This window comes from Barbatula barbatula (assembly GCF_947034865.1).
Source record: "Barbatula barbatula genome assembly, chromosome: 23".
NCBI lineage: Eukaryota > Metazoa > Chordata > Actinopteri > Cypriniformes > Nemacheilidae > Barbatula > Barbatula barbatula.
The window spans coordinates 11286525-11302015 of NC_136786.1; the positions used below are offsets into that span (position 1 = coordinate 11286525).

At 36.6% G+C, this 15491-nt stretch overlaps 1 protein-coding gene across 2 annotated transcripts in view; it reads right to left on the reverse strand.

Annotated features, from left to right (window-relative positions):
* Nucleotides 1-15491, reverse strand: part of tmem108 (transmembrane protein 108) — a 50020-nt gene that overhangs the window by 33658 nt on the left and 871 nt on the right. For both annotated transcript variants that reach the window (XM_079447718.1, XM_079447719.1), the window contains exon 2: nt 15242-15318. The gene's annotated coding sequence lies outside the window, so the exon portion shown is untranslated. The remainder of the gene's footprint in view (nt 1-15241; nt 15319-15491) is intronic.

Consider the following 15491-nt stretch of genomic DNA (forward strand, 5'->3'; position numbering starts at 1 on the left):
TTGCATTTGAGGCAAAAAATATATGCTTAAAAATGGCTTACTTGATATTTCAAAATTCGGTTGAACACAGAAAGATATTGGGAAGAATGCTTGTAACCAAACACTATAGACTACCATAATAGTAAAAATTAAAATGGTATAACCAAGGTGCCCCTGAACTGTTTTTGTTCCTACATTCTTCAAAATATCTTCTACTAGTCAATGGTGCCTCAGAACATTCTGGTTGCTGACATTCTTCCAATATATCTTTCTCTGTATTCAACCGAACAAAGAAATGTACAAAGGTTTGAAACAACTAGAGGGTGAATAATTGAAGACAGCATTTTCATTTTTGGGTGAACTATCCCTTTAAATACATTTACATTTATGCATTTGGCAGACGCTTTTATCCAAAGCGACTTACATTGCATTGTACTATACATTTGTTTCTGACTATGTGCAAACCCCTGGGATCAAGCCCAAACCCATGACCTTGCATTGCCAGCACCATGCTCTAACCACAGGAAAGACACATGTATCTACACTCCCTGAATGACTTCAGAACAGACACAGAAGCTACAAACCAACACTGTATGGCAGGAAAAGCAAGACTTTTTACAGCTTGCTAATTTTACCTCCTGACGCACAATCTTGACATGCTGACAATAGCAGGAACGGAGGCTGCAGACGGAAGGATGTGTTGGATTTTGGTCATTGTAAGGGGCTTCCTAACGTTCAGCGTGAAGGGGCTGAAGGACACAGCTGCAGATTCAAGTGTGTGTGTTTAGGAAAGCACTTAGAAATTCCTACTACAAGATCAATAAAGCAAGCAGGAGACTAAAGCAGGGGGATAGTGTGTTTGAGGAGGAGTGTTACGTAACAAGGCCTTTTCATTCAGATTAATGCATTATCACATTCGTCTCTCCAAGAGGCGGCGGCTGCTTCACAGCTGATTAAAGCCTCAGATAAATGTGTGGTGTAACCATACTGACATCCAAACATAGAAGGCTTCCTTATATAGTAATAATACACAACAGTGTCAAAGACAAGCGACTCGCAACTTTTCAAATAAGATCCACATGAGATTAGAAAGCGATGGTTCACACAAAAATAAGCAAACTGTTGTTGTTTTAAACATACAGGTGTGACTATTTCATCAATGCAACACAAAATGTGCCCAAAAGTCTAAGCAGCTTTTCCCAGAACACAAAAGTGGAAAGTAAATTTTAATGTCAAGCTTCATTAAGGACAAAAAACACTACAAACTTATCATGTAAAGAATCATTTTCTTTTTTGGGGGAACTAAACAGTTAAAAACTAATTTTAATGTTTCATTTTACAGAATTTTCACATATTTTTGAAATGCAGAAAACTAATGTTAAACCGAAATGTGTTTCGTGTACAAAATGTGTACAAGTGGGTGTAAAATATCATGAAAATCAAGTAACTTTACTTTACATTTATTTAAAAGTTTTCCTGGCTCTCCAGATGCCGGAATATGACCCTTTTTTATGGGATTTTTTTAAACATTTCTGCATTTGGCAGACGCATTAATGCAAAGCAAGATACACTGCATTGTACTATACATTTGTTTATGACTATGTGCAATCCCCTGGGATCAAACCCATGACCTTGCCATTGCTAGCGCCATGCTCTAACCACTGAGTCAAAGCAAAGCTCAATTTATCAATGAATAGAGTTTAAACTGTTGGTTAAGAAACAAACTATCAACATCATGACACGTTCCAACGAATGTTCAATTCCAACTCTATCCTTGTATGACCCAAAGCTAATGCAATACTGTAAAACACAACAATAAATGTGTGCCTGTCACTGTCCTTGATGGCAATTCTGACCTTTCACTATACCAACACGGCTACATTATAGCATGACATTTTAATGTAGAAGGGAGTGGGCAACTTTATTAGACAACACCAATGGTCGCTACGGCCAAAGAGGCTGCTGAATCAGGTCCTTTGGGGATGGGGTAAAATTTACCCCTGCGACTGCGAGATGTAATAAAAGGGCAAATGTGATTCATATCGGTGCTTATTACCGAGTGTGAGTCTTTCTCAGTCAAATAATTGTGGTAGTTTGAGATCAATGCCTTATTTGGATGTGGTGTCCATGAAATACATGAAATAACTGTGGAATATTACATTTCGATGTCAAAGAAACAAACCCTATGGTAGTTTTCTTCACAAGCACCTTAGGTTCTCACTTTATTTGAAAATCATAGTAGGAAAACATTTATTACATGGAAGATTCAGCACTACAACCAACCTTTTGAATCCAGTTAAATTACGCTGAATTAATATATAAGATGTGCTCATAGCTGTAGTTTGTGAATTCTAATTAACTGATAAAGGTTCAGTAAGTGCACTTGCTTTATAACACCATTTTCCCGACAAACCATTAGACTCGACAAACAACTAAATATCATACTCTTAAAGGGATACTTTACCTAAAAAGGAAATTTTTGTCAGCTATTACTCATCCTCTTGTCGTTTTAAATATGTATGACTTTCTTTTGTCTACAGAACTCAAGATATTTATTAAAATGTTGTAAACGACATTGATTTGCATTGGTTTTGTGTCCATACAATAGATGTGAATGGGTACCGCCATTGTTTGGTTACCAACATTCTTAAAAATATCTTCTTTTAGTGTTCTGCTGAAGAACGTTTGAAATGAAAAGAAGATTTTCGTTTTTGTGTGAACGATCACTTTAGCATGTAATACAGTAATTCAAAAGACACAATGATCCCAAAGAGAATCCCTTATGGCCCTTAAACTGTTTATACTTTGCTAAATGATGCAAGAAGACTCTCCTCAGATACAATCACAAACCGGTGCATGACACCCTCATTATAACATCACCACGACTGGGTCTTAAAACAAAGCAACGCTTTAAAGAACGTGTGGGTCTTGATTTGTGTCCACAGTCTCGAATGCTGTTATTAAACAGCTTCAGCACAGATTAATGTCAAATCCATGACATCAATCTGAAGCCTCGGCCAGATGCTTATAGCTCAAATAATGAAGCAATCAACACGACCAGTCGGCCCATTAATTACCCAATGCCAGTCTGGGCACTGAGTGTTCAGAAGCAGAAATTGAAGCTGGGGTCGGGGGAGTATGTTTGTGTTTTTTTTTCATGTATGCGTCTATACAGGCTTTGATGGAGACAGACGTTCAATTACACACATGATGCAAAGCTCGGATGAGACATTTTCATCATTCAAAGCTGAATTAATGAAAGGGTGTAAGCTAGCGTGGCATCAGAGGGTCTTGTCAAAGAAAATAAATATTGCGCCACTGCTATTACAACGAATGGCGATGAATGCAACACTCAATATGGCCGCTAGAAAATTTCGATTTTAGCTCAATTTAAACCAAAGTTAGCAAACCAAAGTTTCAGTACAGGTTACGTCAGGTTGAATTATTGATTAATAATATGCTATTTCATTCTGATTTCTGGCATCGATTTTAGAAATATCTGACTGTTCTCTTACTATGACGTAAATAGCAGGAGGCAATGCAAACATGACCACCAAGTGCCACGACTTCCGTAAATGGTTTTCGCCATGTGAAAACATCATAGATTTAAACTACCTGAAACTAAACAAACCAAAAAGATATTGACAGTTTATTGTGTGCTAAAGCAACAGGGACTAACAGCATCAATAATGCAGCATCATGGTAAATCAACAAACTAGCCTTATAAAAGATTTGACTTCTGTTGACAACAGCAAAGAAACCTTGTGATTAGTACTTCATTACTTCATTAGTAAGTCGCTTTGGATAAAAGCGTCTGCTAAATGACTAAATGTAAATGTATTACGTTATAACTGCCCTAACTTCCCAGAGGTGTGTTGAAAAGATGGCCACCGAGTGGCACGACTTCCCTCAACGGACTTTGCTAATACGGTCATCACAAAGCAAGTTCCAGACCTTGAAACTCATCATCGTTTCATCCCACCTTCCCTGTGCTACAGAAATTTCTAGAGTTTGCTGACTGTTGGAAAATAATTTGCGCAGTTTTTGTAATATAGTGATATATTGTTATTAATGATATAAGCTCAAAATTTACTTGAGCTAAATATACACTAAAACATTGATTATAAATTAAACTAAATATTACCACGGTAATAAGTACCACAAAATTGTACAAGAACTATAAAAATGTCGGGCGAAACAACGATTTGTTACTTGTAGTCAGAAAAATCTATATAAAATTTACATGAAATAATGTTTTGATGCAAAATACAAAGAATGTAATGACTGACCAATTAAAATCAAGTATTCCACACAACATTCTAATAAATTAAACTAATACATATAAGTATACATATTTTAGTCTAATTGTTCTATGTGGTTAAATGACTAATGATCAAATAAAATTACCATGAAATATTGTTTTTATACAAAACTGAAGTGATTGACCAATCAGAACCAAGCATTCCATACAGCGGTGTAAAAAATAAAAATAACTTATGTTTATATCACCAGGACTTGAATTTGAAAAAGCTACCGAATCGATTTTCCCTCATTTTAATTATTTTAAAATATTACGAACTGAAAGCTGTCACGATCTTGGTAGGAAGAACAAAAGTGCAGGCAGCAAAACGGGGATGAAGGGGTTAACAAGGACTTTAATAAATAATAAAACAAGAACAAAAACCCCACGAGGGGGTAACAAAACAGAGTACACAATAACAAACACGATAAACTGATTACTAAACACTCAAGAAGAACTCAACTATCAAACACTAAGACTAGAATATACTTGAGGCTTCTAGGACAAGGTAATAGACAAGAGGGCATTAAATAGGGAAACTAACGAAAGGGGATAACAATGGGCAGGTGTGGGTAATGAGCCACAGGAGGAAAGCTATACTAGGAACGAGAGGGGCGGGGCCAAATGACAAGACTGGAGAGAACGCATATTATGTCCTGATTGATAATACAGCTCTCTCCACATAAAACACGTGGGTCTGTCATGATTCTGCCCCAGACCAGAAAATCAAGACAAGACAAGAGAAGGCAGAATCATGACAGAAAGCGTGAACTTGACTAATGAATCCCTTGAAAATCCATTACTGCACTTCTTTACTTTTCCATTTAAGGAGAAAAAAATTAATTTATGCCATTACATCTAGATTTCTACCTTATAGTTCCCTTTTCAAGGTACCTGTATGAATATCCATTTTGGATTTGGATTAAATATTTTTATACAGTATCTGTTATTTATTTTTTATATCTGTTATTATGGCATCAGATTTATATCACCAGGACTTGAATTTGAAAAAGCTATCGAATTTAAAATTCAAAAATTTGGGTTATATTCAGGGTTTGGGTGTTACCCTCCACAACAGCCATCCAACTCTCCACAACTTCAGTAATTAGCATACTTTTCACTCAAGCAAATTTACGCTTATGACTTCTGCCTGGGACATTCTGGACTTATTTACTGCCTAAGATGAGGACAGAGTTATATGCAGCAGAATGTGTTGTCCCATATGACAGCTTGCAGCAGAGCGCAGTGAACAGAACAAAATCAGACTGTGAAAAACTCTGCCAGACAGAATGAATGTCAATAGCTTTGCTACTGTTTATGGCTGGACTAGTTAAATGTCAAAAGCTTTACCCTGGAGAGAGCCTGTCCTCACTCCAGACTCCTACTAAATTCTAAAAAACATCTCATTCAAATTCAGTGCTTCTCTGCATGTCTTTCATTTACTGTAACTTAAGGGAATAGCTTACTTAAAAATATTACTATTCTGTCATTATAAACTCACTCGCAGTCGCAGATAACTAATGTCTTAGGTAGACCTCAGTCTCATTCACTCAAATTGTATGAAAGATTAGTTTTAACATTCTTTAAATATTCTGTTGTCAAAAAAAAGAAGCAAGAAAATAAAAGTAGAGATGCATCGATACTGCATTTTTCCACCGATACAGATAGACGATTTTTCAGAGTTATATATGCAGATCCGATACTGAATAAATCAATATTTCTTAACTTTCTGAATAATTGTATTAATTTATATGTTGACTATTAGTATAAAAAAATTCTTAACATTTTACTGTATACAGAGCACATCATGTGCAATTCATTGCATTTTCCTGTCGTCTTTTGATTGACAGGATATATCCGGCCTGATCCGTGGCTGTTTTTAAACTATCGGCCGATAATGTGAAAAATTGCTTTTATCGACCAATACGGATTATTGGCCCATAAATCGAGGCATCTGGAAAGCAGTAGGCTTGTGTAGAAGTGTTTTGCATTTTTATGCTTTCATGCTCATGGCAACTAACACCACTAAACATTTTACAATGTTTATCAATGTTTTCCTATGATTCTTTTCTCATATTTTAGTTTTATTTTACTCAATGATATTTTATAAGTGCATTTAATTGTATGTTCTGCTGCCTGTTCAGAATATTGCAAGGTTTTAATAAAGAGCATTTTAAATGCACTGTTAAATGAAGTCTGTGTTTAATATTAGTGTATGAGAACCACTCCTTTATTAAAGTAAATGAGCACCAGTAAATTTAATCCAGCATTCATTAGGGATGAGACAAATGATTGAAGAGATTGAAAGAAATAGAAAGAAATAAAGCTCAGGAGTAAAGGCTAACTTTTTAAAGGTTCTTCTGAGCAACCTTGATGCATTAGCATTAAACAAGTCAATTTCACATCTTCAAACAAACATCGATTCAGACGTATGCAGTATTGAAGCCACTAATCTGCAGTGTCTGTTTTGGCACTGACAATGCAAATTCTGCAAATGCTTCAGGATCTTTTATGGCTCTTTACGAAACAAGAGAAATGCTAAGTCATGGTTTTTCGTTTTGGCGTAAATGCTATAGGGGGAGTCACCATTCAGAACAGCTGAGGGGTGTATTAGCACAGGCCGAGTTCCAAAACGCCACATCTTGAAATGTGGGAACCGGTGGGAACTGAGGAAATAAAAATAAATGTGGCCTAAACTCATATTTATCATTTATGCGGTGGCGAGAACACATGGTGTTCATATTGAAGCCCAATCATAAGCGGCACACTTGTGTTCAGGTTGTGAAAAGCGTCCGAGGTGTGTGTATCTGAATCGACCTGAGGGAAATGCTGTGTTATCTCTAAGGCAGCCTCCTCATTTATATTTTTGCCTGAAAACTATCTGTGCTCAGGTATTATTGATATTTCAAGCCAGGCACTGTGAGCAGTCATTAAAGGTGACCGGCACTTTACTACATGTGACTGCAGTAGTCCTCCGTTAACTTTAGATATTGATGCACTACTTTATGGTACATAAAATCTCCACTGGAGGAAGAAGCTGTGTTCATTGTTGTCACTGCGGGCCTTTAAGAATATTTTTTTTAATGTTTTACCGTATTCCATGGTGATGAGGTTAGTACAGACAAAATTGCTATGTACCTTTATCTCGCACAGCATCCGCGTTTTATATCCCCACAGTGGAGGTGTTATTTATTATAGTCAGCAGTCCTACATACGGAACGTCATTTGCCAGCCTGATGTTCCTCTCGATCTTATTCATTATTAATGTCATATCACATTACCAGCCAGGTTTACTGTATCCAGAGCTTTTAGACACAAATATTCATGCAACTGCATGTTCATAAAAAACAGATTGATTTAAAGAAGGAAGAAAAGCATGCGTATGAAAAAGAACAATGTTATACGAGATGATAAAAAGCGGTAACCATATATGACCGGACCGGTCACCAAAGGGTAATACGCGTCTATCCCCAAAGGCACCATTAATGAGTTATTCCCCTTGTGACATTGAGCAGTTATAACCCTAGGAATAGCTCTTATGGGACCGGCCCATTATTAGGAGCTGTTCTTAGACAAAATCATCAGCTAAATGTAAATTATTAATAATTACATTTATATTTACATTAGAAAATGTGAGCAGTACCATCACAGATGTCACAACCACAATATTACAGTGCTGTAGGTAGTTGGCAGGATAGTGCTATGCAGTAACTAATGTGTTTTGAGTAAATTTTACTGTGTGGCTATATATTCACCAGGGGCTTTTGGCTGGTTGCTTACTACCACAAGCCAAAAGAGCCCAACCCCACATCTCTACGATATTTTAATTCCTACATATGCATTAGCAACACCAAGGTCATGTTCAATTCCCAGCGAATGCACATTGAATGATAAAGTGTGATGCACTGTGAGTTACTTTGGGTGAAAGCATCTGCCAAATGCATTAATGTAAATGTATAACTTAAATACATCCTTTCCTGTAAACCTATTGGACTCCTTAGCAAGGACCATCAATCAAGGTAAAATAATTATATGTGATCATACTCACAAGATAGAGTTAGCAAGTGAACCTTCTCATTTTAGATCTAAGAAATAAAAGATCATTTTGGCATACTTTAGAAATGAGTAATGAGTTTATATTATTTGTATTAGTTATTTTCACTCGTGAAACATGTGACAGTGAACAAGCCAAAAAGACCAACACAATCTAACGGCAAAAATATTACTGTTTTACGATATAACTATTTTACGATATGGCTCATTTTGGGTAATTGATATTCATTCATACAATATCATTTGTATTTTGTACATTTTAGTAGCCTACAATTTGCTTTCCTGCCAGTAACTTTTAGTATTGCTTTTTTTCTAGTAACCATACGTTTTTTTATACAACTCACAACGTATGAATTCACACGTATAAGTAAATAGTTACGAATTTCCGCAAGATCAGGTTGAAAAGAGTGTGTTCACTATAATGAAGCACAATACTTTCACCTCAAACAAGTAGTCAGTTATTGGTTAAATCACACATTTTTGCGAATGTGTAACAATGCTGAATAAAAAAGGAAAAGTAAATCTTCAAATAACAAATCCAAAAAACTGAATTCGGAAACCCTGAACCCTGAAACAAAACACAGAGCTACAGATACAGGTTCTTTATACAGTATATAAGTAATTTGTACTGTGCATTGCTTGTATACTTCACTATCCAGCTACCTTTGTGATCCTTTAACTATCTGTCCTTTATAGCTCTAACAGTTGTTTATCAGATACTTCCTGGAAAGGTGGAAAAATACAAACCCAAGCTTTTGCTCACAAAAGAAAAGAAGGATAGCAGTGCCGTAATACATAATTTCAAAAGAAAAAAACTGGTTAAACTAATGGTTAGTTATGAAGACTACACAACTAGTAAATTACAATCGAGCAACAATTACAAAGTGAAGATGTAAAGAGAGGAAGCATAAACAGTGAAGTCTGTTGGAGGCAGAATGGAGAAAATAAACAACAGGAAGCTGATTGAAAGCAGACCTGAGAGATGAGTTGAACTGACATGACCTGTAATTTGAACCTGGTGTCCAGATTAATTCACCTAAACCTCACCATATCTTTCCCATGCCCTCTGATCCAACAGGGTGTAAATGTTTAATTCATTATTGATATGCACCTGCATGTTTTCTTCTTTTCTGTTCCACAAAACAAACTCGAGATCAAGATGTTCAAGAACACAGCAGACATCAATTCAAAACATTCACTGGGTTTTACAGCTTCTGCTACAAAACAGCTAGATTTACCACTATAGTCAGCCTCAGACACCCACATACGCCCTCCGTCTATTCACTGTCTGATGCATTCTGGTCACAAAAACAGCACTGAAATCACAAGCTCCAATCTGATTTGCTGGCTGAAATCAAGAGGCGGCTCATGCAGGCATTTTTAACAGCGGAATCAAAGTAATGTTTACAAGATACTGCTAAAATGAGCTACATTATACTGAAGAACAGGGATTTGCAGACATATAGAAGTTAGTGACTTCACATTTATGAATGTTTTTATTGGGAAAACATATTATTTGGTGTAAAAGATACCCCTGAGGAAAATGTGTAGTCTTTGCTCTAACAACTAATCTGTATTTATTGTATTTGAACAGACTCTGTAAGAATGCAATGTAAACATTTAAATTTGTATTATGCTTGTTTTATGTTCATTTTGTAGGTAAAACTTTACATTAAGGTCGCATTTGTTACATACAATACCATACAATAGCTACTTTATTATAAACTATAATGAAACATATTTCTACAGCATTTATCATTGTGTTAATTTCATCATTTACTAATACATTTAAAAAAAAATAAGTCTTTAAAGTTTTTAACATTAGGTAATGCTCAGTGAACTAACATGAGCAATTATATTTGCAACTATGCCTATATTATTGTACTAATATTGACGTCAGATTTAGGTGAATTTACTGTTACTTTACATTGTAAAATGTTCCTGGCCAGAATTACATGGCATTCATGCCGATACTCCAACGTCTTGATCTTTGCAACTATTTAAACTCTGAAATGATCAAACAAGATCCTATCAAGCTAATTTCAGTAATAGACTTCAGAAAGTAAGCCTCCATTTACAGTACCAGGGGGTTTCGGTACAGTCGTACCCCTGCTGTTCAGCTGATGACAACTAATGAGATTCATTTAATCACAGGTACAGTCAACATATTATTAGCTATTACATATCTGACATTAAACTCTTACAAGACTGAATTATTTAAAATACATGAAATGAAGCTTGTTATTTGGAGGGCGTACAGTAAAGAGAGAACACAAACGTTGTTTTTTCTTGAAGTACTTAAGGCGTCCTTCCGATTTGATGGTAGTTTAATAGGCTTTTGTTAGTGACCGAGCTGAATGTTTATACTTAAAAGAAGCTCTTAATACCAAACTCTTCAGAGCACAAAAGGATCTGTTTGAAGCATTAGAGAGACCTAGTTCAAAAACTGCAACGTCTGCAGAACTACACACAGATACGGAAGTAACAAATAAGGCTACACTGTAAAACCATATACACACATAAAACTATGTAAGCAACACAAAATAAAGCAAGTCACAAATGGTATTGTTTTATATTATATATTTAAAAAAGTGTGTTAAAACGCTGAGAATAAGAACAATCTTCACAATTAGTTGTATTTTAATGTTGCACAGTGAAATGAGCAAACATCTTCAATCTCTCTGTTTTCAATCTCATTGCTAAAACAGTAAAAGACTTCACAATAATCAAGTATTGCAAATATGCGAAACCCATTTCATGCTGTCATTTCCATGGAAACACCACAGCGATTACATTTTGCTAAAATACCTTCTTCTACAAGACATTGCTTCTGTTATGACACAGTAACCTTTTTAAGGTGTCTTATTAGCAAGGGTTATAACCTGTTCACCAGTAAGTCCACCTATAATCCTGCAGCTTTGGGGCAGCTTGCTGAGTTTGGCTTTAGTAAAAAGTCTAATCGGTGCCGGACACCTGCTAACATTGTCCCTCAATCACATGACATCTCTGGGTGGGCTTCGAAACAACAGGGGGTAGCGATGGCCCCACCTCTGAATCTCCCTAAACCCTCGATCCAGTTAGACTAAATCCTATTTGAGTTGTTCATCTGGCCCACATTATTAAAATACTGAAAGGGATTCTGGGTACAGAGTTGAATATTGTATCCATTAGATTTTTCTCTTCTCCGATTACATGTCTTTGGTTTTATTCGTTGTTATTAAAAGGCACTCTGCATTACCACTTGTCCGTGCTGATCTATGAGTTTAATGTTAAATTTAAAATGTGTTTTCCGCTCTATGAAGGAGATTTTGACAGAAATATTAAAAGGGAAATCTTCAAAGAAGGCTTCACGAGTGATCCGAGCTCTCTATTGAAGCTATAGGTAACGAAGGAAGCAAGATATTCGGATGCAGCCAATCCCAGGATCAAGATTTAAGAAAAACCTTCAGGACGGATTTGTCAACTACACTAGACTGAACAAATTTCATGATCACCCACAGGTCATTAAAAACAGATCATGATCCCGAGATACAAGCAATTTACCCAACATCGTTCCTCATGATATGTTTACAATTCAAGATCAGTCTACAAAAATCTTTTTATAGCCCTCTTTACATAAAAATATACAATTATATTATATTCAATTTACAAGCATTCAGAGTGGCTACCTTTTATATCTTGTTGCATGGTAAATGAACAGACACTTCGCTGCTTTATTACATTATTAAATTCTTGTTTGAAGTGACGGTGATCAAAAGCAAGCCAAGCAAGTCACTCTGACAGCCAGAAGCCATCAAATAATAAAATCCTTTCCTAAAATGACAAACACAACTTTTACGAAAAAACGTAATGTTTAGAAACCTAGACCAATTCCAATAGCATCTTGGTAGATTTTTAAGTATGAAAAATGTGTTTCGGATATCTGGCCAATCAGGAAAGAGATTGACGCGAGGTAGCGGCAGTCATGGAATTCCAGGAATTTCCCCTACACACACTTTACGCTCCATCAGCCCTCTCCTCCACCCACTTTCCCTCTTATCTTCCTCATCCATTCCTCGTTCGCTAATCGCCATAATGGCTGACTGTCTGTTGCTGCGTATGTCTGTCTCCCCCGCTGACCTTCCTGCCAGCGGCGACATGGGAAGACCTCCTGTCACTATCAGTGTTGCCCTCTGGGTAATTTAAGACACCTGCTATGTCAGTGCATCAAGAAATCTAAGTAGACAGTCGCTATTTTATGCATGTTACACAGTCTGTTCAATATTTTAGACTATTCAAATCAGCTGAGATACAGAGTAGCAAAACAGTTTGAGACAATGTTACTCAGATTGAATTGATAGTTAACAACAAAATGACAATTCTGTGATAATTGATTCATTCGCATGTTATTTAAACCCTGTATTTGTTCTGTAATACAGAACACAAAAGAAGACATTTTGAGAAATGTCTCCGTGGTTTAGTGTCCATACAATGAATCTTGATGGGGTATAGGGTTGTTTGGATACCAACCTTCTTCAAAATATCTTCTTTTGTGTTCTGCACAAGAAAAGAAGGTCATACAGGTTTGGAATGACATGAGAGTTGAAAGGGCTAATTCACTCAAAAATATTATTTAGGCCATACTTTACTCAGTATTTCTCATGTTGACTCGTGGTCACCTTTCTTTATCATTATATTCAGATGCAAAGTTTGTACATTTAATGTAAATAATATTTATATTATTAATACCTAGGATTTGAAAGACATTAGCATAAGGAGAGAGTCAATGATGACAGAATTTTCCATTTTTAAGCATACATCTCTTTCTGTTGTAGATTTTGTTCTTTCCTCCTTAATTCTCAAAATTGTTGACGTTCAGCTTGACTGACCAAAGCCAAACATCTCTCCAAAGGAAAAGAGCTTAGGCTGATAGAATCATCAGTGTCTTACAGGAAATGGGAGGAAGTCAGACAAGCATATCAAGAAGCCCCTGATAAACCTTAGGATTTATGAAGGTCAGAAATAGATTCCCGTGATCGGTTTCACCCTGCTAACTAAACTATAGCTTCAACCATTTAACCAGCAAAACATTCTTGGTACACACCCCCCCAAAAAAACACAATTATATCATGGAAATTCAACCAATAACAATATGTAACATCCAATAGTGTTACACTCATAGAAGCACACGTCACCCTACAGGAAAACAACGCTGGTTGTTTATCTTCCCTTGCGCTTGTTCGGTCTTCAGGTTTTTCCTGTATGAGGTCAGCGCCAGCTCAAGAGTGCCAATATAATTCGTGACACATGCTGTACTTAAGACCTCCAGAGTATTTAGGCATGAGACACATTCCATACCATGCTGTACCACTCTCCCCTGGGTCATGTGGGATTGTATTTGGTTGCGAGAGAGGAAGAGAGAAAGGAGAAACGTGTACATTGTCTTTTCTTTCTGGATACTCAGATAAGATTGTAAGGGCTTCTGTTCATTGACCTTGAATAACACTGAGGATTTTTCCAGATGCGTATTGTTTTTAATTGGGATGGCGTGTTTTCTGTGTCTGGTAACTCTTGTACGGCAGGAAGCCCAGTTGCATGTTGCCATGACGATGTGTGTTCCGCTGACACATGAATGATGTTTGGTGTAGGCAAGAGGTGACGGAACAAGACAGTTGATACTGTCGTCCTGATCTGGTTACTGTCACTTTGCAATGACCACGATTCAAGAGGATCACAGAGAATCATCCATAATCACACCACAAAAAAGGATTGAAATCTTGACAAAAATGAAGATCTTTCACAAATAAATTTAAATTAGGGGTTTCACAATATATAGGAATTGACAGTAAGCCTGATATTAAAAAACATGACTAATGTTATCGCGTTAATCCTACACACATCGTAATATTGTAAATAATTCAGAACCAAAGCCACAATGGTTATAAACTCTCCATCTGTCTCAAGAAAACAAACATATTAAAGATTTCACTTATAGCATCCTTTATTTCTTTAATAAAGCTTTATGGAAAGGTATTATGACAAAATCACAAATTAGTGAAGTAGTGAAAATCTGATATCGTAACAGCCCTTATTGATAATCATATATTTATATTGTTTAAACATATATTTTTAATATTATTTAAATATGTCTTGATTTCAAAAATTCGAAATATTCTGCCAACTTTTTAACTTCTGGAACCCATAAGATCCCAATTTAACAACACAAAACCAAACATGACCGTCGTTGTTCCACAGACACTTGGGTAATTATTGAAGAATGCAATGTTTAGAGGGAAGAAAACGGAGATAAGAATGCTGCCCCACAGTTTATTAACAAACAGATGGTAAAGGTGACGGCCTTTGCCCTCAATGAATCACATGTCCTCTGCCACTTTTCAGACCTCACACTCAATGCTTCACAGCACCATCCCAGGTGACCCTTTTCTGACAAGTTGTCAGCTACATATGTCAGTGTCTCGCCACTTGACCCAAGACCCGGCTCCCTCCCCCTGCCTCCTCATTGAAAAAACCAGTGCATGGGGAATTATCCTGTAGAACAATGCGTTTAGTTGGGGGGCTCTGTTAAAGACTTTGACTAACATTCCTTTCACAATGAACCCTGGCGACCGACATTTAATGACCTCCGCTCCTCAACATTAACTGTTCTGTGGGATCGACAATACAAAAACAGAAGGTTCGGCACTCACAAATAGAGCATCTTTATGGAGAGGTCCTTTCCAAGCTTTTGGAGAGCAATTCAGGACTGAATGTTAATGAACAACAAGACCAAACAAATCCTGGGAGAGAGAAAACGCTTACTGTTTTGTAACCCACATGCACCCATAAATGCCAGATGTCAACATAACTTTATGGTTAAGAAATAATCCATAATGTCATTGATGCATTGAAAACAGATGATGCCCCTCTTACCTTATAATAATATGATGAGAAACGATCAAAGAGCCTGTAGCATACATGATGTTCATCTGCGTTATATCCTCAGAATCCTGACAGATGAAACATGGAGAGAATCAGTTTAAACCGATAAACGCCAACTCTCCTTTAGCGGCTGCTCATAATAAATAAAGGCTGATCCAAGTGTTTGTGTGTGTGACAGTACGAGAGAGAGAGAGAGAGAGAGAGAGAGAGAGAGAGAGAGAGAGAGAGAGAGAGAGAGAGA